Source organism: Neoarius graeffei, chromosome 7 (genome assembly GCF_027579695.1).
Source record: "Neoarius graeffei isolate fNeoGra1 chromosome 7, fNeoGra1.pri, whole genome shotgun sequence".
Taxonomy (NCBI): domain Eukaryota; kingdom Metazoa; phylum Chordata; class Actinopteri; order Siluriformes; family Ariidae; genus Neoarius; species Neoarius graeffei.
Genome location: NC_083575.1, coordinates 63535812 through 63557115, shown reverse-complemented (window position 1 = coordinate 63557115; position 21304 = coordinate 63535812).

The following is a 21304-nucleotide window of genomic DNA, read 5'->3' as shown; positions in this document are numbered from 1 at the left end:
TTCCCCCACAGTCCAAAGACATGCAGGTTAGGTTAACTGGTGACTCTAAATTGACCGTAGGTGTGAATGGTTGTCTGTGTCTATGTGTCAGCCCTGTGATGACCTGGCACCTTGTCCAGGGTGTACCCTGCCTTTCGCCCGTAGTCAGCTGGGATAGGCTCCAGCTTGCCTGCGACCCTGTAGAACAGGATAAAGCGGCGAGAGATAATGAGATGAGATGAGATATCTAACTGCAGAATAGCTATTTGACCAAAATGCATACAATATACCTTGTCAGTCCATAGTCCTTTAAAACTGAACTGAAAACATACCCTTTTCTCTCTACACATTCACCTCTCTCCTAGCAATACTTTTGAAAAATGACCTTCAGTCTGATAAAGGTATTATTAAGTGAACTGTGAGTCATGGACTAATAAACTGCATTCATATGTTGGATTTGTTCTGGTTACCTTTGATTTAATTACATTCTGTGTGAAACCAGTAGTATGCATGCAATAATATGGATATTGACTCATTGTGCCAGATTCTTAGCAGCCTTGGCTATGTAATGAACATCGGTAGTATCTCCATTGGTGGGCATAGAGGTTCTTAAAAAAGACAAAGTGATTACCCGAAAACATGTCCTCCTGCTTTCAGTAGGGCCCAATACAACACTGTGCACACAAGAAACTCCAGCAGAGCAGAAAATCAAGTAAAAAGGACTGCAAAACAGACAGAGAAATAAAAGCCAAAGGAAGACTGCTGGGTAAACATTAACTACACTGGCTTTCAAAAATTTACAAAGGATATATGAGACAAATAATCAAAGGGACACAGAGCTAAATAAAATAATGTACTACCATTTTGAGTTCTTACAGTCTCAGAATGGAAATTATTTTTCACATTTGCCATAAACAGCCCTGTTTGAAATTTGCTTAAAAGTATCTAAAACTTGTAATGTGCCTGCAGTGCTTGAGTGTTCTCCCTCTTATTCTAGAAGGTAAACCAACAATATATTTTATTCAAAAACAAGTTATTTTTGTTGCCATAAATTAAATTTAAATAAAATCTGTGCACCATGGCATGAAAAATTTCATCATGACCTGCACTGTGTGAAGGAGCACATTTGGTGCAGCAGGTTGCACATCACTATCCAGTAACACTCAGCTAGTTTAGATGCACGTTTTAACTCATTTTTGGATGCTATTGAGGTTGGAGGTGAACATATTACACTTATTTACTTATTTAATAATTAGCAGCATGAATAAAACATGCTAAAGTAGCAATGTCCTGCACCACATTTCAAAAAAGTTGGGATGTGGCACATTTACCAGTCTATTACATCACCTCTACATTTCCCAACACTTTGTAAATGTTTGGGAACTGAGTCGAGAAATTGCTGTAGTTTTAAAAGTGAAATGTCCCATTCTTGCCTGAACAGTTCGGGGTCTCTGTTGTCGTATTTTACGCTTCATAATGTGCCAAATGTTTTCACTGGGATACAGGTCTGGACTGCAGACAGGCCAGTTTAGTACCCAGATTCTTATACTACAGAGCCATGCAGTTGTAATACATGCAGAATGCAGTTTGGCATTGTATATGCACATGTGATAAATAAAGGCTTGTTGTTGATGTTGGTGTGTGTGTGTGTATACTGTATATATATATATATATATATATATATATATATATATATATATATATATATATATATATATACAGACAGATAACCACAAGAATACTCATTCAGCAACAAGACCATTAGTGAGCTTGGGCATTGATGTTGGGCGAGGAGAAGGTCTGGCACATCCTCAACATTCTCATCCCAAAAGTGTTCAGTGGGGTTGAGGTCAGGGCTCAGTGCAGGACACTCCAGTTCTTCCTCACCAACCTTGGCAAAACATGTCTTCATGGACCTCGCTTTGTGCACAGGGGCACTGTCAGGCTGGAACATGTTTGAGCCACTTGGTTCCAGTGAAATACTGCTATGCTTCAGCATAAACAGACATCCTATATCCAACTGTGTACTTCCAACAGCAGATTGGGGAAAAACCTCATATGGGTGTGATGGTCAGGTGTCCACAAACAATTGGCCATATAGTGCATCAACAGATGAAATGACCACTGAGTAAAGATGCGAGGTAGGTTATGTGTACCTAATAAACACGTACACGTGTATGACATCACTTCTTGCCACCGCATCTCATTTGCGCTTGCGTCGACATAAAAATTAAATTAGTATGGAGCCCTGGTCATGACACACACACACACACACACACACAAAAAAAAATTATATAGTGGTGCTTGAAAGTCTGTGAACCCTTTAGAATTTTCTATATTTCTGCATAAGTATGACCTAAAACATCATCAGATTTTCACACAAGTCATAAAAGTAGATAAAGAGAACCCAGTGAAACAAATGAGACAAAAATATTACACTTGGTCATTTATTTATTTATTGAAGAAAATGATCCAATATTACATATCTGTGAGTTGTGAGTGGCAAAAGTATGTGAACCTCTAGGATTAGCAGTTACTTTGAAGGTGAAATTAGAGTCAGGTGTTTTCAATCAATGGGATGACAATCAGGTGTGAGTGGGCACCCTGTTTTATTTAAAGAACAGGGATCTATCAAAGTCTGATCTTCATAAGACATGTTTGTGGAAGTGTATCATGGCATGAACAAAGGAGATTTCTGAGGACCTCAGAAAAAAGCGTTGTTGATGCTCACAGTGGCGTAGCCAGGATTTTTTACACGGGGTGGCCAAAGGGGGGCCAAGGATATACAAGGGGTGGCCATGCTGTGACTAAATGGGGGGGGTCCTCCCCCAAGAAATTTTGAATTAGCTAGATTTGATTTCCTGTATTCTGATGTATCTGGTGGCATACTGTATCTGGTGCCTAACTCATGAACAAAACCCCTCTGAGCCAAGAGGTCAGAAATTAATGTATTAATTTATTTATGTAACATAAAGCATCTGCAAAACAAAGAAACCATCCAACTTGTTTACTCTAGTTAAGCATCAGGATTTTAACGATCACTACTAAAATGCAAAAGTAAAAATTAAAAGATCACCTGTCCCAGGCACCTGGGAAGTCTCATCTCATCTCATTATCTCTAGCCACTTTATCCTTCTACAGGGTCGCAGGCAAGCTGGAGCCTATCCCAGCTGACCACGGGCGAAAGGCGGGGTACACCCTGGACAAGTCGCCAGGTCATCACAGGGCTGACACATAGACACAGACAACCATTCACACCTACGGTCAATTTAGAGTCACCAGTTAACCTAACCTGCATGTCTTTGGACTGTGGGGGAAACCGGAGCACCCGGAGGAAACCCACGCGGACACGGGGAGAACATGCAAACTCCACACAGAAAGGCCCTCGCCGGCCACGGGGCTCGAACCCAGGACCTTCTTGCTGTGAGGCGACAGCGCTAACCACTACACCACCGTGCCGCCCCACCTGGGAAGTAGTAAGGATATTAGTCAGTCTTGAATAAAGAGTGCTTTGCTCAGGAAAAGGAAAATACTTGTATACTTAACTCATACATACAACATATGTAAACACAACATGTTGTGATATTGTCCATTGTAAGTACTGTACAAACTAAATGTGTTGAGTTCCAAAATATGTGTGTGTGTGTGTGTGTGTGTGTGTGTGAGAAAGTGTTACACTGATGTAACACATGACATAGATGAGGTGTAGTGCATGAGTGGTGTGTGTGTGAGAGAGAGAGGGGGAAAGTATGTGCACAGATGAGCTGTAGTATACAAATTGTGTGTGTGTGTATGTGTGTGTGTGTGTGTGTATGTGTGTGTGTGTGTGAAGATATGTTACATGTATATACAAAAATGAAGTGCATAAGTTGTGTGTGTGTGAGAGAGAGAGTGTATGTTCAGAGTGCATGAGTGTTGTGTGTGTTATATGTGAATATAGAAATGTAGTGCATGGGTGGTGTGTGGGTGAGTGTGTGTTCAGAGTGCATGAGTGGTGTGTGTGTGTTGAGAGTGCACGAGTGTTGTGTATACCAGTGAGTGTGTTACATGTAAATATAGAAATGTAGTGCATCATGCATGAGTGGTGTGTGTGTGTGTGTGTGTAAGAGAGGGTGTGTGTTGAAAGTGCATGAGTTGTATCTTATTGTGAGTGAGAGAAAGACATAGTGTATGTTAAGAGAGTGAAGTACGTGTTCATATATGAGTGAGAGAGAGAGAGAGAGAGAGAGAGAGTGTTAAGACAGTGCATGAGTGTTACATTTAAATATAAAAATTTAGTGCATGAGTTGTGTCTGTGTTGAGAGTGAATGAATGTTACATGTAAATATAGAAATGGAGTGCACAAATTGTGTGCAAGTGTGTGTGAGAGTGAGATAGACAGTGTGTTAAGACAGAGTGCATGAGTGTTGTGTATGAGTGAGTGTGTTACATGTAAATATAGAAATGTGGTGCATGAGAGGGGTAGGGGGAGAGTGTGTGTTGAGAGAATGCATGAGTGTTGTGTATGCATGAGTGTGACAATTATTAATCAATGTGTACTCCCACCAGTAACACACAACATCTCACATGCATTAATATAAACATCACACAACATCTCTATATTTTCTCTATATCTATCTAGTATCTATCTATCTATGTGTGCACACAGCACAAATCCCACTGTAGCCGGATATCTATAAAGATGCATATTTATCTATACAGTTGCATTTACATGTAAACGAAGGTTTCAGTCACTGAAAACGGATACTTTCGAAAACCCCGGGCAAAGTGAAGATTTCTGGAAACTCGGGAGATTTCTGGAAACTCTGAATTGTCTGAGGACAGAACTGTAACTGTATGTCTACAAAGTGAGAAAACTTGAAGAGAGTATAAGAGATGAATAACTTACATCCCAAATTAATCGCACGTTCACATAGTTTGGAGGTTGTTGTGTTGTTGGACGAGACCATGACTATCTGATACCACCTGCTGCTTGAACGCGCAAAATGTTTATGTGCTACGGTAATATGCATCCCTGCAGAAACCAAATAGGCGGAACAAAAATCCAGCAGGTGGAACTAACATTTCATGGGACATATCGGTTTTATAAATTTTATTGTCTGGCCCTGGGGTGGCCAGGGCGGGCCAAGACGTGCCCTGGGGTGGCCACCCCCCCCCCCCCCCCCCCCCCCCCCCCCGGCCACCCCTTAGCTCCGCCCCTGGATACTCATCAGGCTGGAAAAGGTTACAAAACCATCTCTAAAGAGTTTGGACTCCACCAATCCACAGTCAGACAGATTGTGTACAAATGGAAGAAATTCAAGACCATTGTTACTGTACCCTCCCCAGGAGTGGTTGACCAACAAAGATCACTCCAAGAGCAAGACGTGTAATAGTCGGCAAGGTCACAAAGGACCCCAGGGTAACTTCTAAGCAACTGAAGGCCTTTCTCACATTGGCTGATGTTAATGTTCATGAGTCCACCATCAGGAGAACACTGAACAACAATGGTGTGCATGGCAGGGTTGCAAGGAGAAAGCCACTGCTCTCCAAAAAGAACACTACTGCTCATCTGCAGTTTGCTAAAGATCACGTGGACAAGCCAGAAGGCTATTGGAAAAATGTTTTGTGGACAGATGAGAGCAAAATAGAACTTTTTGTTTTAAATGAGAAGCGTTATGTTTGGAGAAAGGAAAACACTGCATTCCAGCATAAGAACCTTATCCCATCTGTGAAACATGGTGGTGATAGTATCATGGTTTGGGCCTGTTTTGCTGCATCTGGGCCAGGACGGCTTGCCATCATTGATGGAACAATGAATTCTGAATTATACCAGCAAATTCTAAAGGAAAATATCAGGACATCTGTCCATGAACTGAATCTCAAGAGAAGGTGGGTCATGCAGCAAGACAACGACCCTAAGCACACAAGTCGTTCTACCAAAGAATGGTTAAAGAATAAAGTTAATGTTTTGGAACGGCGAAGTCAAAGTCCTGACCTTAATCCAATCGAAATATTGTGGAAGGACCTGAAGCGAGCAGTTCATGTGAGGAAACCCACCAACATCCCAGAGTTGAAGCTGTTCTGTACGGAGGAACGGGCTAAAATTCCTCCAAGCCGGTGTGCAGGACTGATCAACAGTTAGGCAGCTGGGCCATAGAAGGTTCACGCTGCACGCTGCACACTACACGCTACACGCGTGTAAAGAAAAGTGGACAAACGTAGCATGACTTGCTCTGGGCCATAGAACGGCGTTCACGTTGCACGCTGCACGCTGCACACTTCACGCGTGAAGCGAGAAATGAACATGCACACTTTTTTCTAGATGTGAAGATGGAAATTCCAGTCAATGCATGCGGTCACCGCCGCGCCAGCCAATCAGAACGGGTCTAGGGAGATAACTCTATGCTTTCAGGGGAAAACTTCAGAAAAAATATAATTGAATGGTATAATTGAAAAATAGTTCTTCATCGGGATTGTCAAGCAGATTATAGAATGTTCGGTGAAATTCACCACGGGTTTCTCTCAGAAGGAAGTGTTCTCGGCTCCAAATTCTGTTCCTTTTTCTCTTCCTCTGTCTCAGTAAAAGCAGAATGAGGCAATCGTCGTCATCCGAAGAGTCCATATTGTTGGTTACTCGGTCAAAGTAGAACAGACGCAACACGTGAACATCCAAGCATGAAGTTTAATGGCCCAGGGTCCGGTTCTTCACGTGAACGTGTAGCGTGCAGCATGCAGCGTGCAGCGTGAACCTTCTATGGCCCAGCTGCCTTACCGGAAATGTTTAGTTGCAGTTATTGCTGCACAAGGGGGTCACACCAGATACTGAAAGCAAAGGTTCACATACTTTTGCCACTCACAGATATGTAACATTGGATCATTTTCCTCAATAAATAAATGACCAAGTATAATATTTTTGTCTCATTTGTTTAAATGGGTTCTCTTTATCTACTTTTAGGACTTGGGTGAAAATCTGGCGATGTTTTAGGTCATGTTTATGCAGAAATATAGAAAATTCTAAAGGGTTCACAAACTTTCAAGCACCACTGTAAGTACACAAACCCGTTGCCATGGTGACTCACAGTGAGGCTCAGCGCTGAGGGAGAAATGGCTTGACGCTGCATTTCAGGAGCGCGCGCCCGCCCGCTGACTTCAGTGCCCTCGTTGCTAAGATACGGGTCTTAGTAACAGGCACGCGAACCTAAAGTGGCTGTTAGTTCGTCAGTTTGCTGTTTAACTTCACCTTCAATCTGATAATATTACGCTCGCTTCGATGAACTTCGTAGGTGACAACTACCAAATAAATTCCAGTTGTTTGTTTTACCTGTGTTTAATGTTCTTGTCCGTTCTGAAACCTGCTGAAACACGGACAGTAGAAGAGCTCATTATATCCAGTCAGTTAGTTTGAACGTCAGATAGCTGCGTTAGCTAACTGTAACTGGTCCTACACGGAAAATGGATCTCCAAATACGTCAATATTTGGCACAAGCGCAGGATAAAGACGGTAATAATGGCTCCAGGTTGTTTGTTTGTTTGTTTGTTTTGAACATAACTAGCTATATTTGCATTGTGTGTGTGTGTTTTAAATATAACCATATTTACCTCAGGTCAGGTGTGGTGGAAATGAAATTGAATCAAGGCGTAGTGTAACATATTTAGGCATAACTTTAGGCCAGGGGTCACCAAACTTTTTTCTCTGGGGGCCACATTGTCGTTCCTGACTGTGATGGGGGCCGGGGTCGGGTCAGCTATATCACATAGAATTGTATGACCCAGACAAATATGACCACCAGCAGGCCTCATTGTGTAGTAGAGATTACTAGCCTGGCACGGCCATCCCCACTACTATATCCATACTACTATATCAACACTTGATTCCTGGCACATATTTGTTTATCTTTACTAGTGGTTTGCAAAAGTAGTAATCGAGTCTTCACACTTTGTTTTAATTTGAAATACCACTGATATTCCATTTATTTATTTTCTAATAAAAATAACATCAAAGCTGTCAAGGTAAGAAACATCTGCCTAGTTGAGGTGATTGATACTGGCAAAGGTGAGTGGAAAATTATAAATTGTAGGTAGGCCTGTTGATATTAATAATATAAATAATAATTGTATGTAGCACTTAATAAAGGTCAAATAAATATGCCTATAAAATAAATACATTTTAAAAAACAGTGAAATTATAATAATATGAGCAATAGATCAATAGATCACAGCAGTTGTGCTGTGTCCTGCACGTCATTGCTCTCATCCATGGCCAAAGCAAAAAACTCGAATTCTGACGCTTTCTCATTCAGCTGGTCATACACGCTGTCCCCCAAATCTTCGGTTCGCCTGGTCATAGTAGGTGCGGAGAGACTCACCGCGTTGAGCGCATCCTTCTTGTCGGGACACACCTCCTCGGCCACAGCAAGCATGCATACTTTAACAAAGTCCCCATCAGTAAACGGCTTTCCATGGGTAGCTAGTAGGTGAGCTACCTTATAGCTAGCTCGGACAGCAGCCTGGTTGATCTGGGTTTGGGGAAGGAATACATTCTGTTGTGCAGCCAGTCTGCATTTCATCCTCCGAATCCTGTCTTCTCTTGTTTGCCCTCGCAAACTAATATACTCTTTGTGGCGGGTTTCATAGTGACGACGCAGATTATATTCTTTGAAAACCGGCACACTTTCTTTACATACAAGATAAACTGCACGGTCCTTACACTGAACGAAAAAATAATCGGTGGCCCACTGTTCTTTAAAAACTCTGCACTCTCCGTCAGCTTTTCACTGACCGCTCGCCATTTTGCTGTCCTGAACACTGACAGGTCTCTGCGCGTGCGCTGCCTGTCACTGCTTGATCGCGAGCATATGACGAAAATTTGGAAAATATGAATAGTTCATTTTATAACTAAATATCAATTTTAATTGATAAAATCAACAAAATACAAGATGCAGACATGTTATTATTTGCCAAAAAGCAATTAAAAAAAATAGGCCATGACCACTTTTGGGGATTGCCTCATAGGGCCGGTTCAAGTGATGGGGGGCAGAGGGGCTGGGGGGCCGGTCAAAGGGGGTTGGCGGGCCGGATCTGGCCCGCGGGCCGTAGTTTGGTGACCCCTGCTTTAGGCCAATCTCTTTCTGGCGATAGTATTGTAGATAAAATTGTTTCTAAATGTTCCAATAAAGTAAAGTTTCTGTATAGAAATGCCCAAAATTTTGACAAAGACATTAAAAAACTTTTAGTATCAGCTTTGATTCGGTGTCATTTCGACTACGCCTGTCGTACTGTAGTTGTTCAGTATTAAACAACTACAGGCCAATATCAAATCTACCATTCATTGGGAAAATCCTTGAAAAAATTGTCTTCAATCAATTAACTGCCTTCTTGATGTCAAACAGCTGTTTTGATAACTTTCAGTCAGGATTTCGTGCCAATCATAGCACTGAAACAGCACTGATTAAAGTTATAAATGACATACGTCTTAATACTGATGCAGGCAAAACATCGGTCCTGGTGTTACTGGACCTCAGTGCAGCTTTTGATACTGTTGATCACAACATACTGCTATGTCGACTTGAACACTGGGTTGGGTTGACTGGTAAAGTTATCAATTGGTTAAAATCATACTTAAAAGATAGAAGCTTCTTTGTTACCATGGGAAATTGTACCTCAACATCAATGTCCTTGACCTGTGGTGTCCCCCAGGGGTCGATTCTTGGACCATTACTATTCAACCTTTATATGCTCCCACTTGGGCAGATTATCAAGAACAACTCAATTTTGTATCACTGCTATGCAGATGACACCCAAATTTATTTTGCTCTATCACCTAATGATTATGCCCCCCTTGAATGTCTCTACCAGTGTATCGACCAAATCAACAACTGGATGTCACAAAATTTTCTTCAGCTGAACACAGATAAAACAGAAGTAATTCTATTTGGGAAAAAAGATGAAAGACTCAGGATTACCACTATTCTTGACACAAAGGAGATTAAAACAAAAGATATGGTTTAAAATATTGGTGTTTTCATTGATAGCGAGCTAAATTTTGACAGTCACATGAAAGCAATCACTAAAATGGCATTTTATCACCTAAAAAACATTTCCAAACTAAGAGGACTTATGTCAAAAAATGATCTGGAAAAACTTATGCATGCCTTCATCTCTAGTAGGGTTGATTACTGCAATGGCCTTTTCACAGGCCTGCCAAAAAAGACCATCAAACGACTTCAGCTGACTTCAGACGAATGCAGCGGCTAGGGTTCTCACACGAACAAAAAGAACAGAGCACATTACTCCAATTCTAAGGTCCCTTCACTGGCTTCCAGTAAGCTACAGAATTGACTTTAAAGCATTGCTGCTGGTGTACAAATCTCTAAATGGTACAGGGCCCAATTACCTCTCTATGTTGCAGCGGCCTAACCCAAACAGATCTACCAGATCGCAGCAGCAAAATTTACTGGTAAAACCTGTTGTTAAAACAAAGTGTAGTGAAGCAGCTTTTAGCTACTATGCAGTACAGCTATGGAACCAACTCCCAGAGGACATCAAAAATGCTCCTGCTGTTGGCAGCTTCAAATCTAGATTAAAGACCAAGCTGTTCTCAGATGCTTTCTGCTAAATTATTAATATTGTCATCTCTACATGTTTTAAACTCTTAACTTTTACAGTCTCTGCATGTTTTAAATTTTACTTAACTTTTATTCTATTTTATTCTGCTGTTTTTTTTTCTTTTACTGAACTTTTACTTCATTTTATTATTTTATTTCTACTATTGTTTAATTCTTATTATTTTTCTTCCCCATTTATTTTATGTAATTTTATTTTCTATTGTTTACTGTTTTGCTTTTACTTCTGTAAAGCACATTGAACTGCCACTGTGTATGAAATGTGCTATATAAATAAACTTGCCTTGCCTGTACCTCTTGGTACAGTGGACTGACAAAGAAATCCAAGTCCAGATTACAAGTGGTTCAAAATAAGGTCATCAGGTTCATGTTGAATCTCCCTCCTAGGTCTCATATTGGGGTGGAAGAGTTTAGAAATGTAGGATTGTTACCGGTGGATATGCGTGTAAATCAGTTAAAGTTAGGACATGTGTATAATATTTTTCATAATAATGCTCCTGTGTATTTGAAAGAAAATTTCCAACATAGTACAAATTCATGCACCAGAAATAGTATTCATACTTTTAATATTACCCATGTTGGGCCTTTTAGTAAAAATAGGTTTTATTTCACTGGTGCTTCATTGTGGAATGATCTACCTCTGTCTGCCCGATCTGCTCAAAATAAATGTATTTTTAAGAAAATGGTTAAAGATAATTTTATGTCACAACTTCTAGTCAACAGTCAGTCTGCTTTTATATATTATTGATGTTAAAATTGTGTAATATATTGAAATTTTCAGTATTATTATTTTTCTCTTTTTGGATATATTACTCTTACTTTATGTATTCAGTTTATTGTGATTTATTATTAGTATTATTATTGTATTTTATGTTATTTGGTGCTATTTTGTTTACCTATTCGAGGACCACAATGGAAATAAGTATTTTTACTTTTTGTGTTATCCTCCACAATATTTATATTTATATTATATGTTCACATGTGGGCGGCACGGTGGTGTAGTGGTTAGCGCTGTCGCCTCACAACAAGAAGGTCTGGGTTCGAGCCCCGTGGCCGGCGAGGGCCTTTCTGTGCAGAGTTTGCATTTTCTCCCCGTGTCCGCGTGGGTTTCCTCCGGGTGCTCCGGTTTCCCCCACAGTCCAAAGACATGCAGGTTAGGTTAACTGGTGACTCTAAATTGACCGTAGGTGTGAATGTGAGTGTGAATGGTTGTCTGTGTCTATTGCTGCTTTTCCACTACCAACGCGGCTGAGTTGGGCTGAGCCGTGCTGAGTCGGGCTGAGTCGAGCTGAGTGGGGCTGTTGGGGTTGCATTTCGATTACAACTGCGCTGAACCGTGCTGGCTGGAAGTGGGTGGACACATTGGGTGGAGTTAGCGAAAGTGGGTGGACGTCAGGTGATGTCGTTAGGCGGCGCAAACAGTGACATCAGTGATCTTTTAAGCGGTAGTCTCACAACCCGGATAGTAAACAATAAACATGGAGGACATGGAGTTGTTAGTGTTGCTGGTCTTGGTGCTGTGGCTTGTTGTCACCGACAACACCAACAGATACTGGCAAGAGCGTATAGATGAGGCGAGGCACATAAGGCTTCATAATTCTTGTAATTCGTAATTCTCCTTCTTCCGGGTTTACGGTGTTTACAGATCCCAGCGTGCTCGGGGGCGTGTGTGGGCATGTGAGGACACTCCTCCTCACCAATCAGTGCACAGGGGAGTGTCTGCTCACGCCCCTAGCCCCACTCAGCTCGGTTTGGCTCGCTTCAGCCCCACTCCAAAACCGTGCGAGTTTTGGGGGCTGAGCAGGGCTGAAGCGAGCTGAGTAGTGCTGTTCTTAGATAGTCAAAACGCGAGCCGTGTCGGGCTGAAGTGAGCTGAAGCGAGCTGAAGTGAGCTGAAAAAGGGTAGTGGAAAAGGGCCATATGTGTCAGCCCTGTGATGACCTGGCGACTTGTCCAGGGTGTACCCCGCCTTTCGCCCGTAGTCAGCTGGGATAGGCTCCAGCTTGCCTGCGACCCTGTAGAAGGAAAAAGCGGCTAGAGATATTGAGATGAGATGAGATGTTCACATGTTATGTATATGTTTTCTATTGCGAAATAAATCAATCAATCAAAATACGTCAATATTTGGCACAAGCGCAGGATAAAGATGGTAATAATGGCTCCAGGTTGTTTGTTTGTTTGTTTGTTTTGAACATGACTAGCTATATTTGCATTGTGTGTGTGTTTTAAATATAACCATATTTACCTCGCCCGGGACGGAGTCCACCAGGGGGCGAGGTATCGTTTTCGGTCGGGTTGGTTTGTTTCTTTGTAAACCATATTCCGGGACAGTGTTGCCAGATACTACTGACGTTTTCCAGCCCAAAATATGTTCAAAACCCGCCAAAATGCACTTAAAACCGCCCAGAATGTAAAATGTACCGTATTTTTCGGACTATAAGTCGCACTTTTTTTCATCGTTCGGCTGGCCATGCGACTTATACTCCGGTGCGACGTATATATGTTTTTTTTTCACCGCGAGAGGGCGATGTAGATTTGCATGCAAGTATGTGCCGTTTACTCTATTAATACCACTGAAAGAAAAAAAAACTGACAATAAAAAAAACAAATTAGCATTACAACAACGACTGAACAGAAATATGCCGCCAAAAAGAAACTCATATACTGCTGAATTCAAGCTGCAAGTAATTAAATATGCAGCCGAAAATGGTAATAGGGCAGCTGAACGAAAGTTTGGATGCAGTGAAAAACTTGTTAGGGACTGGAGAAAAGCGGAGGATAATTTGAAGGGAATGAAAAAAACAAAAAAAGCTAACCGAGGGCTAAAGGCTAGATGGCCACGTTTAGAAGAGGAGGTATACAAATGGGTCCTCGAACAACGCGCTGCCGGGAGAGGCCTGTCAACTGTGCAGTTACGGCTCCATGCTCAGGTAATTGCCAAGGCAATGGATATAGCGGACTTTGCAGGGGGTCCGTCTTGGTGTTACCGCTTTATTCAACGTAACCGCCTCTCTATCCGAGCACGGACAACCGTGTGTCAAAAACTGCCGGCCGACTTCCAAGTCAAAATCGATAACTTCCGCGAGTTTCTGACAAATGAAGTCGCTGAGCACAACGTGACACCAGACCATATCATCAACATGGATGAAGTCCCCCTTACATTTGACATCCCCATGGGCCGAAGTGTCGCAGAAAAGGGGGTAAAGACTGTGAACATAGTGACAACGGGTCATGAGAAGTCACAGTTCACAGTGGTGCTGGCATGCTGTGGAGACGGAACGAAGTTGCCTCCCATGGTCATCTTCAAACGCAAAACGATGCCGAAAATTGAATGCCCCCTCTCAGTTGTCCTGGCCGTGAATGAGAAGGGGTGGATGGACCAGGACATGATGAACATGTGGCTGACAAAGTGCTATGCCAAGCGTCCGGATGGGTTCTTCAAAACACGCAAGGCCCTGCTTGTGATGGACAGTATGCGGGCGCACATCACACCACAGTTTAAAGAAAAATTGAAGGCTTTAAACTCCATCCCTGCCATCATTCCTGGAGGCTTGACAAAAGTGCTCCAGCCACTGGACATCTCGGTGAACCGGAGCTTCAAGGCAGTTCTGCGACAACTGTGGGAGCAGTGGATGATTGATGGGGAACACAGCTTCACGGTAACCGGGAGGATGCGCCATGCAACTTTCCTTGATGTCATCGGGTGGATTGACAAAGCATGGGCTTCAGTGAAAACGGGAACCATCCTGTCGGGGTTTCGAAAGGCTGGAATAATAACTGGAGCTGATGCTGAGTCTGACGACAGCCACGCAGAAGAAGAGGAAACGGCGCTTCGTCTGCCGCTGGAGTTGGCAGAGTTGTTCATAAGCGACACTGAGGATGAGGAATTCAACGGATTTGCTGATTTGGAGTGAAATCGTCAACTTGATTGACCTGTGTTTTATTATAAATGATAGGCCTATAGTTATTTAAATAAGTTATGTAATGATTTTAGGCCTAAAAGTGAAACAAAGCTGTTGTTCATTTAATGTATTTGTTTTCATTCCAGTGAATAAAAAAATAGTTTGCTTCCATATTCAAAAGTTGTTTAAATGAATTTAAAGTATTCAAGTTTAACAAAGATTATTTACATTAAGTAATAAAACCAACGTATTTGGAGGCACTGTGGCTCAGTCGACGAAGGCGCCATACCATAAATCTGGGGAACCGGGTTCGATTCTGACCCGAGGTCATTTCCCGATCCCTCCCCGTCTCTCTCTCCTGCTCATTTCCTGTCTCTACACTGTCCTATCCAATAACGGTGAAAAAAGCCCAAAAAAATCTTTAAAATTTTTTTATTTATTTCAATTTAGGAAAATCTGAAATAATTGCTTTGGTTCAACCATCAGAAATTGGTTTACATGAAGTTAAATAGTTCAGGTCAAATCAAATGAATTATTTATATTGTATAACACTACAATATTAGGTGTGATCGATTACCTCAATTTTTTTAATTTGAGCCAATGTTTAATTTTTTTCAGTGTGTAGGCTATTGAATAACTTGATGTTACGGTACATATTCAGCCAGTTTTTCTCTGGGCTATTATAAATGATTTTGTTTTGCATTTTTAAAAATAACTCTCCTTCCAAGATGAACTTTATTCTTCGTCTCTGATGTTAATGGTCTGAATAACGTTTAATGTTTTTATCTGATATGACGTTAACTGGCAGGCGCACTTTCTGCCTGTTTTTTTCTCTGAGCGGTTGTTGTTTTTTTTTCACTAGACGGTTGTTTTTACTACCGTACCTGTCTTTAGAGATGATATACCTATAGCCTACTTGGCCTCTGATTTGATGAAATAAAATTCGACAAAAATGAAGAATGACACTCCTCGATGATGACTACAGCTTTAATAACAAAGATGAAAGAGCCATGGGGCGATAATAAGCCCTACCGGTAAAAATATTCTAAAAGCAAACTCATTAATGCATTAGTTATAATAATAATAATAATAATAATATAGGCTATTAGTAATAACGATAGTGATAGTATTAAAGATAGTAGTAGATATTTAAAATAATCAGACTAGGCTACTTACAGGGCAAAGGGCGCGTTATCACTGCTCAGCTGTTCGTTTATTAAATAAACAATGCAGTCGCGCAGTAACCACGCGCCGCTTATCAGATACAATCACAGATTCTATGGATAGAATAACCCTTCAAAAAAGTGCGACTTATAGTCCGGTGCGACGTATATATGTTTTTTTCGTCTTCATAATGCATTTTTTGGCTGATGCGACTTAAACTCCGGAGCGACGTATAGTCCGGAAAATACGGTACTTGATACCTATCTTGTAAAGTAAAAATATGCAGCTAAAGTCCAGTATACTATTTGTAAATCGAACAACAATGCAGGGGCGGCACGGTGGTGTAGTGGTTAGCACTGTTGCCTCACAGCAAGAAGGTCCGGGTTCGAGCCCCGTGGCCGGCGAGGGCCTTTCTGTGCGGAGTTTGCATGTTCTCCCCCTGTCCGCGTCGGTTTCCTCCGGGTGCTCCGGTTTCCCCCACAGTCCAAAGACATGCAGGTTAGGTTAACTGGTGACTCTAAATTGACCGTAGGTGTGAATGTGAGTGTGAATGGTTGTCTGTGTCTATGTGTCAGCCCTGTGATGACCTGGCGACTTGTCCAGGGTGTACCCCGCCTTTCGCCCGTAGTCAGCTGGGATAGGCTCCAGCTTGCCTGCAACCCTGTAGGACAGGATAAAGTGGCTAGAGATAATGAGATGAGAACAACAATGCAAACAACTTCTGAATGGCAACATGAGACCGTCAGTGCTGGAGGTGAAAAATCTGCTGTCTGGTACTCGGCTCCGTGTGGTTGAATCAGATTATAACTCTGCAATCATCTGCTGTGTTCTGAATCCTACATGCACCAGTAGGTGACGCACACGCATAATATTATGTAGGCTATGTTAGGCTACGATGCATCTCTAACATCTGCTGAGGTTATTTATTTTTTATTTGTCTTTTATTTTTTTATTTTTTTATTTATCCTGTTTGTTTTATTAATTTTTAGGCCTAGTTATTCTGCTTAATTTATTTTTGTCTACATCCATGTATTTTCTTCATCTGTTATCCAGATTTTTGTGGATTTGTTAGATTGTACGTGTTTTATATACTTCAATTAAAAAAAAGTTAGGCTACGATGCATGGCTGAATGTAACATGAGAAGAGAAAATGGAGAATGGATTGCGTCATTCTTATTTACTAGTTTATGAGTTCAATTTCTGCACTACATTACACACATTCATATTAGTCTTACAGTTACATCGACTTTTTTTGTTTAAATAATACTTAATGAGATTAATGTTTATTGTTAATGATTAATTTAGGCCAATGCTCGATTTTGGTTGTTTAATATACCTAAGGGGTACTGGGTAAACTAGGTCTATGACTTGCCTCAGTTGACCAAAGAGAGCTGTTTTTCCTGATTTCTCATCTCATCTCATTATCTCTAGCCGCTTTATCCTTCTACAGGGTCGCAGGCAAGCTGGAGCCTATCCCAGCTGACTACGGGCGAAAGGCGGGGTACACCCTGGACAAGTCGCCAGGTCATCACAGGGCTGACACATAGACACAGACAACCATTCACACTCACATTCACACCTACGGTCAATTTAGAGTCACCAGTTAACCTAACCTGCATGTCTTTGGACTGTGGGGGAAACCGGAGCACCCGGAGGAAACCCATGCGGACACGGGGAGAACATGCAAACTCCGCACAGAAAGGCCCTCGCCGGCCATGGGGCTCGAACCCGGAACTTCTTGCTGTGAGGCGACAGCGCTAACCACTACACCACCGTGCCGCCGTTTTTCCTGATTTCCTTCGCATATTCAAGAACATCATTTGGCTTAGGTGTTTACATTCTCTCCCATCTCTGCTTTCTAGTGGTAGTGAAACTATATAAACATTTGGTCAAACCCACCCAATTTTTGTCAACCAGCCCAAGCCATTTTTTGCCCGCAAAGTAGAATTCAAAACCGCCCAATCTGGCAACACTGTTCTGGGAAAATAGCTGGACCAATCTTCACGAAACTTACAGGATAGATGGACATTGGTCTTAAACAGAACCTCCGAAATTGGGGGGGTCATCCGGCCAAACTCAAGGTCACGGTGACCAAAAAGGTAAAAAAAAAAAAACCTCTGAGCTAAGACTGCAGGAGCGCTGCCTCGGAAAGACTCCTCCTACAAACACGCTGATTGGATCAGTACCTGCGTAATTTGCATACACTGCTGTCATTGGAGGGTTTCTTGGTTCATTTACAGACGCAAAGGAGGGGCGTTTGACCACGCCCACTTTAAAACCCCACTGATAAAAACTTCCCCACTCTGTCGATTTATTATTATAAATATAATTTATAAAGAAATGGACTCGACTAAAGAAATTGCTTTCAGACATGTTTATGCTTTTTTTAAAAGGTTATATATATTATATACAGTGCTGAGCGTAAATGAGTACACCCCCTTTGAAAAGTAACATTTTAAACAATATCTCAATGAACACAAACAATTTCCAAAATGTTGAAAAGACAAAGTTTAATATAACATCTGTTTAACTTATAACGTGAAAGTAAGGTTAATAATATAAACTTAGATTACACATTTTTTCAGTTTTACTCAAATTACGGTGGTGCAAAAATGAGTACACCCCACAACAAAAACTACTACATCTAGTACTTTGTGTGGCCTCCATGATTTTTAATGACAGCACCAAGTCTTCTAGGCATGGAATGAACAAGTTGGCGACATTTTGCAACATCAATCTTTTTCCATTCTTCAACAATGACCTCTTTTAGTGACTGGATGCTGGATGGAGAGTGATGCTCAACTTGTCTCTTCAGAATTCCCCATAGGTGTTCGATTGAGTTCAGATCAGGAGACATACTTGGCCACTGAATCACTTTCACCTTGTTCTTCTTCAGAAATCCAACAGTGGCCTTAGATGTGTGTTTAGGATCATTGTCTCTCGTCTTGTCTTCATCCGCTTATCCGGGGCCGGGTCGCGGAGGCAGCAGTCTGAGCATGGGAGCCCAAACTTCCCTCTCCCCAGACACCTCGGCCAGCTCCTTGGGAAGAACACCGAGGCATTCCCAGGCCAGCCGAGAGACATAGTTCCTCCAGCATGTCCTGGGTCTTCCCTGGGGCCTCCTCCCGGGGGGACATGCCTGGAACACCTCCCCAGGGAGGCGTCCAGGAGGCATCCAAAAGAGATGCCCGAGCCACCTCAGCTGATTCCTCTCGATGTGTGTTTAGGATCATTGCCATGTTGGAAAAGTGCATGATGATCAAGGGCACGGAGTGATGGTAGCATCTTCTCTTTCAGTATAGAGCAATACATCTGTGAATTCATGATGCCATCAATGAAATGCAGCTCCCCGACACCAGCAGCACTCATGCAGCCCCACATAAGGACACTGCCACCACCATGTTTCACTGTAGGCACCATGCATTTTTCTTTGTATTCCTCACCTTTGCGATGCCATACAGTTTTGAAGCCATCAGTTCCAAAAACATTTATCTTGGTCTCATCACTCCAGAGTATAGAGTCCCAGTAGTCTTCATCTTTGTCAGCACGGGCCCTGGCAAACTCTAGGCAGGCTTTTTTGTGCCTGGGCTTTAGGAGAGACTTCTTTCATGGACGGCATCCATGCATGCCATTCCTCTGCAGTGTACGCCGTATTGTGTCACGGGAAATAGTCACCCCAGTTTGGCTTTCTACTTCTTTAGATAACTGCAGTGAACTTGCATGCCGATTTTCTTCAGCCCTTCTCATCAGAAGATGCTCCTGTCGAGGTGTTAACTTCCGTGGACGACCTAGACGTCTCTGTGAGATGGTTGGAGTTCCATCTTTCTTCAATTTTTGTACCACTTTTGCGACAGTATTCTGACTGATAAGTAAAGCTTTGCTGATCTTCTTGTAGCCTTCACCTTTGTGGTGTAAAGAAATTTTCTTTGGGGAATTCTGAAGAGACAAGTTGAGCATCACTCTCCATCCAGCATCCAGTCACTAAAAGAGCTCATTGTTGAAGAATGGAAAAATATTGATGTTGCAAAATGTCGCCAATTTGTTCATTCCATGCCTAGAAGACTTGGTGCAGTCATTAAAAATCATGGAGGCCATACAAAGTACTAGATGTAGTAGTTTTTGTTGTGGGGTGTACTCATTTTTGCACCACCCTAATTTGAGTCCAACTAAAAAATGTATAATATAAGTTTATATTATTAACCTTACTTTCATGTTATAAGTTAAACAGATGTTATATTAAACTTTGTCTTTTCAACATTTTGGAAATTGTTTGTGTTCATTGAGATATTGTTTAAAATGCTACTTTTCAAAGAGGGTGTACTCATTTACGCTGAGCACTGTATATATAATTTATTTTATTTTATTTTTATTTTATTGATATGCTGCTGGGGCGGCACGGTGGTGTAGTGGTTAGCGCTGTCGCCTCACAGCAAGAAGGTCCGGGTTCGAGCCCCGGGGCCGGCGAGGGCCTTTCTGTGTGGAGTTTGCATGTTCTCCCCGTGTCCGCGTGGGTTTCCTCCGGGTGCTCCGGTTTCCCCCACAGTCCAAAGACATGCAGGTTAGGTTAACTGGTGACTCTAAATTGACCGTAGATGTGAGTGTGAATGGTTGTCTGTGTCTATGTGTCAGCCCTGTGATGATCTGGCGACTTGTCCAGGGTGTACCCCGCCTTTCGCCCGTAGTCAGCTGGGATAGGCTCCAGCTTGCCTGCGACCCTGTAGAAGGATAAAGCGGCTAGAGATAATGAGATGAGATGAGATATGCTGCTGTGATCTGAGCCCTCAAACAGTGTTTCGTTGTATAGTAATGTGCAATGACAATAAAGAATCTATCTATCTATTACAGAGGGAAAGTGCGTTCCACCAGGGCTCGACATTTAGAACTGCCCGATTGCCCGGGGCAAGTGAAACATGCATTCAGGCAAGTGGGATATGTCCCCGACAGGCCCGACTGGGCAAGTTCGAATGAGCATATATTACGAACTAGCACCACAAAAATTAGGCTTTTTGATCTTTTATTCCAGTTCCTAAAAGTGTCCCTCATTACATATCCACCATTATGTCTTGGCTGTTTTCTTAGTCTCTGTTTCATTTACTGCTTTGTACTGTAAGTTATTTTATCTACCCCTGCTGTTGTAGTATGGTACACGTACTGTTTATAGACTCCTTGTGCATGGCGTCACGCATCATGTGATAATTACAGATGGGGTCAGACAGACACAGTCTTTCATGCAAGCAAGACTTAATCTGTCTTCAAGATGGTTAATTTTTGTGCTGTTTTTGCTTGTTCAAACAGATAAGTAGATAAAAGGTATTACCGTCTCCCCGCTATCAAGAAAAATGTTAACGAATAGAAGCAAATGCTTCAAAAACAAGGAGGAAATGAGTGGTTAAAGAATACTATGAGAGGAGCTCAGCCTGAAAACTCCACAGAAATTTACGATTGAATTTAAAATGTATTTTACAAAAACAGAAAGTCGGAAGTGAGGATGGAAGAGTTTGCTTAAGAATCTTGTTTAATTTTATTCTGCTCACATTCGAGTTAGCTCCTTCATGAAAGTATTTGATTTTCTTACAGGTGAAGCCGCTTCCTTATTCGACACAGAAAACCCAGATTGGTTTCAAACAACTCGGGCATAAAAAACTCAACAAGGAG